Source organism: Mobula birostris, chromosome 5 (assembly GCF_030028105.1).
Source record: "Mobula birostris isolate sMobBir1 chromosome 5, sMobBir1.hap1, whole genome shotgun sequence".
Taxonomy (NCBI): domain Eukaryota; kingdom Metazoa; phylum Chordata; class Chondrichthyes; order Myliobatiformes; family Myliobatidae; genus Mobula; species Mobula birostris.
In genome coordinates, this window is record NC_092374.1 from 105,430,141 (window position 1) to 105,439,674 (window position 9,534).

Genomic DNA, 9,534 nt, shown 5'->3' on the forward strand with positions numbered 1-9,534 from the left:
TCCCGAGATTACTACCTTTGAGGTCCTGCTTCTCAACTTCTTTCCTAACTCCCTGTAGTCTGTATTCAGAACCTCCTCCCTTTTCCTACCTATGTTGTTGATACCAATATGTACCACAGCCTCTGGCTGTTCTCCTTCCCACCTCAAGATATCATGGACGTGATCAGAAACATCCCGGACCCTGGCACCTGGGAGGCAAACTATGATCCGTGTTTCTTTCCTGCATCCTCAGAACCCTTAACTGAACCTCTAACTATAGAGTCCCCTATCACTGCTGCCATCCTCTTCCTTTCCCTACCTTTCTGAGCCACAGGGTCAGACTCTGTGCCAGAGGCATGACCAGTGTTGCTTCACCCAGGTAGGCCGCACCCCCCCCCGCCCCCCCAACAGTACTCAAGCAGGAATACTTATTGTTAAGGGGGATAGCCACTGGGGTACTCTCTAGTACCTGCTTCTTGCCCTTCCCTCTCCTGACTGTTACCCACTTCTCTGTCTCCTGTGGTCCCGGGATGACTACTTGCCTATAGCTCCCCTCTGTCACCTCCTCACTTTCCCTGACCAGATGAAGGTCATTGAGCTGCATCTCCAGTTCCCTAACGCAGTCCCTAATGAGCTGCAGCTCGACGCACCTGATGTCTCTAGGACCTCCCATATCTGACACCGAGCACAGAAAACCGGCCTCATATACATACTTTCAGTCTTTATTTTAAACAGATAACCTGCCTGGCCTCAACCCTTTATCACTGAAGCCCTGTTGAGCCAAAGCCTGTCTCCCACTACTCCATTGCCCGCTCCTCCAACACCCACTCTGAAAATCTGTCTTCCTTTTAAACTCTTTCCGCTGTTCTCACTGGCTGACCTCCATGTACTTGTGCAGTCGTGCCCCATTCAAACGGCTGAAGAAATAACCATCACCTCGTCAACTCTGTTCGCTTTTAAAATCTTCCCGCTGTTCTCACTGGCCGACCTCCATGCGCTTGCGCAGTCGTGCCCCGTTCAAACCGCTGAAGAAATAACCATCATCTTTTCAACTCTTTCTGGATAATTGGGACCTCTTCTGGGGCCGGTGGGACCTCTACAAAAGGGACAGGCTGCACTTGAATCCAGGTTGGAAGTGGTTTAAACTAATATGGCAGGGGGATGGGAACCAGGATGATCGAGCTGAGATGAGCTATCAAGTTTACAAGTAGATGATGGGTGTAAGATGAATGTAAGGAAAGCAAGCCCTACTGAAGGGTTTCGGCCCAAAATGTTGACCGTGCTCTTTTCCTAGATGCTGCCTGGCCTGCTGAGTTCCTCCAGTATTTTGTGCGTGCTGCTTGGATTTCCAGCATCTGCAGATTTTCTTCTGTTTGTGACTTGATTACTACACTGCAAAGTCTCTTCCAGGGATGTCTACCCTGAAGAAGTTTAAATTTTCCCTTCAAGGAGAGTTCACTGAAACCCTCTCTCACTGCTCCACCTCTGTGATCCCTGCTGTTCTCCAACGCTTAACCATGTCCTTACCCAGACCTGCTACTACAGCCATGTATCCTTTCTAGGAGCATACTTTCACTGCTAGCTTGTACCATATGGTTTCCAGATTCGTTTTCAAGTTTCTCGATTTCGACCCTCTGATGAGGGTCTCACAATCAATTGATTACTTCTCCCAAACAAGAGAAAATCTGCAGTGGCTGGAAATCCAAGCAACACACACAAAATGCTGGAGGTACTCAGCAGGCCAGGCAGCAACTATGGAAAAAGATTAGATTGGTTGTTGTGTAATAACCCAGTCCTTATTAGGGAACTTAATGTAAACGAACCCTTAGGAGATATTAATCATAATATGATTGGACTCATGCTGCAATTTGAGAGCGAGAAGCATAAGTCACAGATATCAGTATTGCAAGGGAATAAAGGGAACGACAGAAGCATGAGCAAGGAACTTGCCCAGCTGGTTTGGAGGAGGAGACTGGCAGCATGACGGCAGATCAAAGGTTGTTGAAGTTTCTGGGAATGGTTCACAAGGCGCAGGACAGATATGTCCCGCAGAGGAAGAAGTTCTCAAATGGCAGGGGTGGGCAACCGTGGCTGACAAAGGAAGCTAAGAACTGCATAAAAGCTAAGGAAAGGGCATATGAGGTAGCAAAAGTGAGTGGGAAGTTGAATGACTGGGAAGCTTTCAAAATCCAGCAAAAGACAACTGAAAAAGCTATAAGAAGGGAAAAGATGAAATATGAGGGCAGACTAGCCAATAATATCAAAGTTTTTTCAGTTATTTAAAGAGTAGAAAGAGAAGTGAGAATTAATATTGGACCACTGGAACATGATGCTGGTGAGGATATAATGGTGGACAAAAATGGCAGATGAACTAAATGGGTACTTTGCATCTGTCTTCACTGTGGAGGACACTAAGCAGTGTGCCAGAGGTCCAAGAGTGTTAGGAGCAGGAGTGAGTTGCATTGCTATTACAAAGGAAAAAATGCTAGGCAAACTGAAAGATCCATCTTCTTTTGATGGATTTTGAAAGCTTCCCAGTCATTCAACTTCCCACTCACTTTTGCTACCTCATATGCCCTTTCCTTAGCTTTTATGCAGTTCTTAGTTAAGTCACCTGGGCCAGATGGACCACACCCTAGAGTCCTGAGAGAGGTTGCTGAAAAGATAATAGATGCATTGGTCATGATCTTTCATGAATCACTTCATTCTGATGGTCCTAGAAGACTGGAAGGTTGCAAATGTCTCTCCACTCTTTAAGAAAGGAGGAAGACAAAAGAAAGGAGGAAGAGAAAAGAAAGGAAATCAATGGTTGGGAAACTGTTGGAGTCTATTATTAAGGATGAGGTTTCAGGTACTTGAAGGCTAATTATAAAATATATCAAAGTCAGCATGGCTTCTGTCAAGGGAAATCTTGCCAGACAAATCCCTTAGAGTTCTTTGAGGAAGTAACAAGCAGGGTCGACAAAGGAGAGGCAGTGGATGTCATTTACTTGGATTTACAGAAGGTGTTTGATAAGGTGCCACACATGAGGCTGCTTAAAATACAGGAAAGATACTGGCATGGATAGAGGAATGGCTGACAGCCAGGGGGCAGCGAGTGGAATAAAAGAGGCCTTTTCTGGTTGGCTGCCGGTGACTAGTGGTGTTCTTCAGGGGTCAGTATTGGGACCGCTGATTTCCACATTATTGTTCAATGATTTAGATAATAGAATTGATGGATTTGTGTCAAAGTTTGCGGATGATATGAAGATAGGTGGTGCTGAAGAAGCAATGTAATTGCAGCAGGACTTAGACAAATTGGAAGAATGGGCAAAAAAGTGGCAGATGGAATACAGTGTTGGGAAATGTATGATAATGCCTTTTGGTAAAAGGAACAATAGTGCGGACCATTAGCTAAAGGGGCGAAGGTTCAAACATCAGTGGTTCATGGGGATTTAGGAGTCCTCGTGCAAAACTCCCAGAAGATTAATTTACAGGTTGAGTCTGTGGTAAAGAAGGTAAATGCAATGTTGGCTTTTATTTCAAGGGGAATAGAATATAAAAGCAAGGAGATAATGCTGAGCCTTTATATGACAGTGGTCATGCCACACTTGGAGTATTTCCAACAGTGTTGGGCCCCATACCTCAGAAAGGATGTGTTGTCATGGGGGGAGTCCAACGGAGGTTCATGAGGATGATTCTGAGAATGAAGGGGTTAACATATTAGAGTATTTAACAGCTTTGGGCCTGTACTCACTGGAATTTAGAAGAAAATGGGGCAATGTCATTGAAACCTACTGAATGTTGAAAGAACTAAATAACGTGGATGTGGAGAGGATGTTTCCTATGGTGGGGGTATGCAGAACAAAGGGCTGAGCCTCTAAATTGAGGGGAAACCCTTTAAAGCAGAAGTAAGGAGGAATTTTTTTAACCAGAGATTAGTAAATCTGTGGAATGCTCTGCCACAGACTGCGGTGGAGGCCAAGTCCATGCGCATATTTGACATTTCCTGATTGGTCAGGGTATCAAAGGATATGGTGAGAAGGCAAGTGCATGGGGTTGAGTGGAATATGGGATCGACCATAATGGAATGGAGAGCAGGTTCAATGGGCTGAATGGCCTAATACTGTTCCTATGTCTTCTGGTCTTATGTTGACTACAAGAAATTGCTCCATAAAATAATCCTCCACTTCTCAAGCAATTGTTGTCAAGGTATGAAGATTATAAATAATTCAAGTCCAAATTGACACTCAACCATACTTGAGCACCCTTGAATACAGCTGAAAGAAACAGTGTTACTCCAGAGCCAAGGTACAAAACACAGTACCAACAGTCATACACAGCACAAGGCACAAATAGCACATGTAAGATAGCAGTAAAATATAGTCACCCAAAAAATATAGTCCAAGTCCCTGAGTCCATGAATGTTGCAGCAGTCTACAGTCGAACACAATATGGTTTGTCTTCTGCCCAGCGAACACTGGGGGGGGCAGCACTGGCTCCAGTATGGATGTTGTGCTACACCACCTCCAACACCCTGGTGGAGCATCCGACTCTGATGCCTTTGGCTCTCCTGGGCTACTGTAAACAGGCGACACTACAGCTTGATGGCCAGTCCTCTTTTCGACCAAAGTCACGCAGCGCTCCCTCCATCTGCTTTTGAGCTTTAAACCTAGGGACTTGAATATCTCAGCCACCTCTATGTCAGCATCAGTGACACAGAGATAATTTCATTCAAGCTTTATACAAGTGAATAAGATCCATTTACAGTTATAGATCTAAGCACAGAACTAACAGGAAAGCAAACCTGCTAACATTTGGCATCAAAGGTAGAATCATCTTAAGATTTCACAAGCTCTCAGGACCTTGAAGCAAATTGTAGATCATTAGACGTTGGAAATTTTATGCTCCCTTAGCAGAATTTTAATATGTGCTAAACCACTTTTAACTGGATGCTGGGCAACAAGAACTTTATTAAAGGTGTCTGCAAACCAGGCATGGGTCTGAAGTTGCTGTGGATACAATCCTTTCACAAGAAAATTTTGACTTTTCCTCCAGTCAGTAATGACATCTTTAATAATAGCTTATAATATTTCTCCTGTGATTGATGTTAAATTAGCTGGCAGTTTCCTACATTCCTTCCTTTTTGAACAAACAGATTACATTTATCATCTTCCAATTTAATAGACCTACTCCAGGTTAAGTAAATATACAAAAATAAAAACCACAGCATCAATAAATAATTAGAAATCTTAGGGTGAAGTCCATCAGAACCCAAAACTTGTTGGTGAGTAATTCCCACATTATCGTCAGCTCAAATTCCTTATGGAGGTTGGAGGGGGAGAAGGCTAGAGATTGAGGCTCAGAGGGAAAAAGACTTAATTCTGCTCCTATGTCTTATGGTCTTACGATTTGACCTTCCCTTTCTTCTTTGCATTTCCAGTAGTTGTGCAATTGTTCAAGCCAAGTATGATGCTGTCCTAAGGTGGACCCATGGGTGGCTGTAGAGACTGACCAGGGATCTACATATTCTGGAGCAGTGTGGGCAAGAGTACATGGTGGCAGTGGTTCATAGCTGGTCTTTTGTTTCTTCAGTCTCTCCTTTCACTGATGCCAATTGTTCTCTGCAAAACAACTGAAGTTTTTCTCATTCAGCATATGTCAACCAGGTCCATGTATTGAGGGCAACGTTTTCCCAGTTTTTAGATGTAATGTTGAATTTCTTCAGGGTGATTTTGATGTTATCTTTGAAACGTTCCTTTGCCCAACAGGCGTGAGCTAACCTTCCTTCAACTGGGAGGAAAGGATCTATTTGGAGAGACGTGAGTTCGGCATACAGAAGACATGACCTATCCATCGGAATTGCTGTTGCTATATCAAGGTGGAGATGCTGTTCATGTCGGCCGCATCCAGTACACTGGTGTTAGTGCATCTGTCCTTCCAGCTGATTTCGAGATCATTTGTATGCGCCTTTGCTGGTATTGTTCCAGGGCAGGAGTTCCCAACCTAGGGTCCACGGACCCCTCGGTTAATGGTAGTCATGCATGGCATAAAAAAGAAGCTCGGAACTCCTGTTTCAGGGTTTTCAGATGTCTACAGTAGGTGGTTCATGATTCAGCATTTTGGCAATTCTGAATTACAATGTGACTGGAGTGTTACTTGTCTCCTCCTCTACAGTGAAGACTGATGTAAAATACCAGTTTAATTCATTTGTCATCTACTTCACCACCAATTTTAATTCCCCAGACTCACTAGAAAGTGAGAACCAAATGCTTACTTTAACTCTTTTCTTTTTTAAAATATCTATAGAACTTCCAACTATCTTTTTATTGCATTTCTGACTAGCTTTGTTTCATATTCTAATTTTTCCTTATATAATATAATAAGTAAGCTGAAAATTGAGTTTATTTTCATATGCACAAGTAATATGCGGTGCAGGTGCACTGAAAATCTTGCTTTTACAATGAAAATCATAGACACATAGATTCAGTCAACACAGAGGACATAAATTATACATGGGTTTTACATATATTATACAAGACAGTGTAGACAAGATATTATACAAGAAAGACTACAAAACAAGAAATCAGTGTAAAAAACACAAGTGGAAGCAAGGAGAGAAAAGAGACTGCAGACGCTGAAATCTGGAGCAATACACAAGATGCTAGAGGAACTTAGCTGGTTGATCAGCACCTAAAGAGGGAAATGGACAATTGAAATTAGAGGTCAAAAAACAGGTCCATAGCAGTGCCAAAGGTAGTGTGTAATGTTCTGTGGCTGAGCTAAGATTAGGGTGTGCAGGGCAGTTGGTAGAAAGTAGTTCTTCATAAACCTTGTGATATGGGACTTCAGGCTTCTGTACTTCCTGCTTGATGGTGGTAGAGAGAAGAGGATCATGGGAATCCTTGGTAAAAGATGTTACCTTCTTGAGGAAGGACTTAATGGAGATGCTGTCAATAGTGTGGAATACTATGCCTGAGATAAATTGGGCTGTGTCCATTACTCTTTTCAGACATTGTGTGTTGGAAGTGCTGTATCAGGCCGTCATGCAACTCATCAATAGAGTGTAGAGTGCACATATAGAAGCTTGTTAGAGCTTAGGCATTCAGACATTCTTTGCTCTTTTCAAATGCTGTCCAATCTTTTGTAAATTTATGATTTTTCTTCAGCCTTTCTGGTGACCAGAAGAATGCCAAAGCAGGAGGTCAGATAGTTTAGAAACTGTAGATTGAGGGAAAGTTGTTTTTTTTTTCTAAATTTAATTGGAATAGGGAAGTTTAGATTATGAGGACACTCAGTCCTTATTTATTGTCATTTAGAAATGCATGCATTAAAAATTGATACAATGTTCCTCCAGAACAATATCACAAGAAACACAGGACAAACCAAGACTAAAACTGACCAAACCACATAACTATAACATATAGTTACAACAGTGCAAAGCAATACTGTAACTTGATAAAGAGCAGACTATGGGCGCAGTAAAAAAAAAGTCTCAAAGTCCCGATAGCCTCATTATCTCTCCCTGCCATGAACCTCCAAGTGCCGCAAACCTGCAGGTGCAGCACCATTGGAAGCACCCAACCCAGTCTGTACAAAATTGGTAAAAAGAATTAGAGAAAATATGTTTAAAATAGAGAGCTATATATGAAGAATTAGATTGATTTTAGCAAAGGTTAAAAGGGCAACACAATATCATGGGCCATAGAGCCTGTTCTGTGTTGTATTTGTCTATGCTCAGTGGGCAATATCCCACTCCTGGGGCTGGTGGGAGTTTCTAAAGGGGTGATAAATACAAAGGGGGTGGTGGGGCACTTAGGAGCAAGAAGGGCAGCTAAGGCCTTGCAGACAACATAAGGGATGAATTACTTATTATAAGTATTTGATCAGTGCCTCATTTTTGATTACAAAGATCACATAATCACCTCATCTCTTGCTAACCCTCCATTCTCTTAGATATATACAAAATGCTGGAGGAATTCAGCAGGCCAGGCAGCATCTATGGAAAAGAGAACAGTTGACATTTCAGGCCAAGACTCTGCATCAAGACCCATTCTTTCAGACTTTGCTCAAAACACTTTATAGTTGTCTTCGAGGGGGTTCAGTGAGGTTTCAAGTAAAGTGTGGGGCCTTGAGGCCAAGAAGCTTGAGGCTAGTAGCGAGTTTATGATTGCTTCTACTTCTTAACAGTCACACTGATTAAAGCGTCAAGGAAGATTGAAAATCATTGAGGACGAGAGCTGAAAGCGGGCAGGTGTTCTGCGCAATATTCCTGCATGTGACTAGTCTCTTTTTAACTTTTGTCCGCTGCTCCTGGAGGAAGGTCCCTGTGTTCAAGTGCAAAATAATCTGCAGATGCTGGGGTCAAAGCAACACTCACTTTGAGGAATTCAGCAGGTCGGGCAGCATCCGTGAAAAAGATCGGTCGACGTTTCGGGCCGGAACCCTTCGTCAGGACTGTAGGGGGAAGGGGCAGAGGCCCTATAAAGAAGGTGGGGGGACGGTGGGAAGGAGAAGGCTGATAAGTCCCAGGAGAAAAACCAGTAAGGGGAAAGATAAAGGGGTAGGGGAAGGGAGGCAGGGAGGTGATAGGCAGGAAAGGTGAAGAAAGAATAGGGGAAAACACAATGGGTAGTAGGAGGAGGCGGAACCAAGAGGGACGAGGTAGGCAGCTGGGGGAGGGGGCAGAGTGACATAGGGATAGGGGAAGGGAGGAGGGGGAAGGAATTACCGGAAGTTGGAGAATTCTATGTTCATACCAAGGGGCTGCAGACTACCTAGACAGTATATGAGGTGTTGCTTTCTCCAACCTGAGTTTAACCTCATCATGGCAGTAGAGGAGGCCATGGCACTGACATCTTCTACAAACCCACTGACTCTCATAGCTACCTCAACTATACCTCTTCCCACCCCGCCACATGCAAAAATGCCATTCCTTATTCCCAGCTCCTCCGTCTCCGCCGCATCTGCTCCGAGGATGAGGTTTTCCGTTCCAGGACATCTCAAATGTCCTCTTTCTTTAAGGATCGTGGTTTCCCTTCTGCTGTCATCAATGATGCCCTCACCTGCATCTCCTCCATTTCCCGCACTTCGGCTCTCACCCCCATCCGCCCGCCACCACAACAGGGATCTCCGCCTTCCGCAGGGATCGGTCTCTCCACGACTCTCTGGTCCACACGTCCCTCCCCATGGACCTCCCACCTGGCACTTACCCCTGTAAGCGCAAGTGCTACACCTGTCCCTACATCTCCTCTCTTGCCACCAATCAGGGCCCCAAACAGTACTTCCAAGTGAGGCAAAACTTCACTTGTGAGTCTGTTGGGGTCATCTATTGCATCCGGTGCTCCCGGTGCGGCCTCCTCTACATCGGTGAAACCTGACACAGATTGGGGGACCGCTTCGTCGAGCACCTCCGCTCCGTCTGCCAAAACAGACGAGATCTCCCAGTAGCCACTCACTTCAACTCTGCTTCCCACTCCCATTCAGATATGTCCACACATGGCCTCCTCTACTGCCATGATGAGGCTAAACTCAGGTTGGAGGAGCAACACCTCATGTACCGTCTAGTGGCTGGAT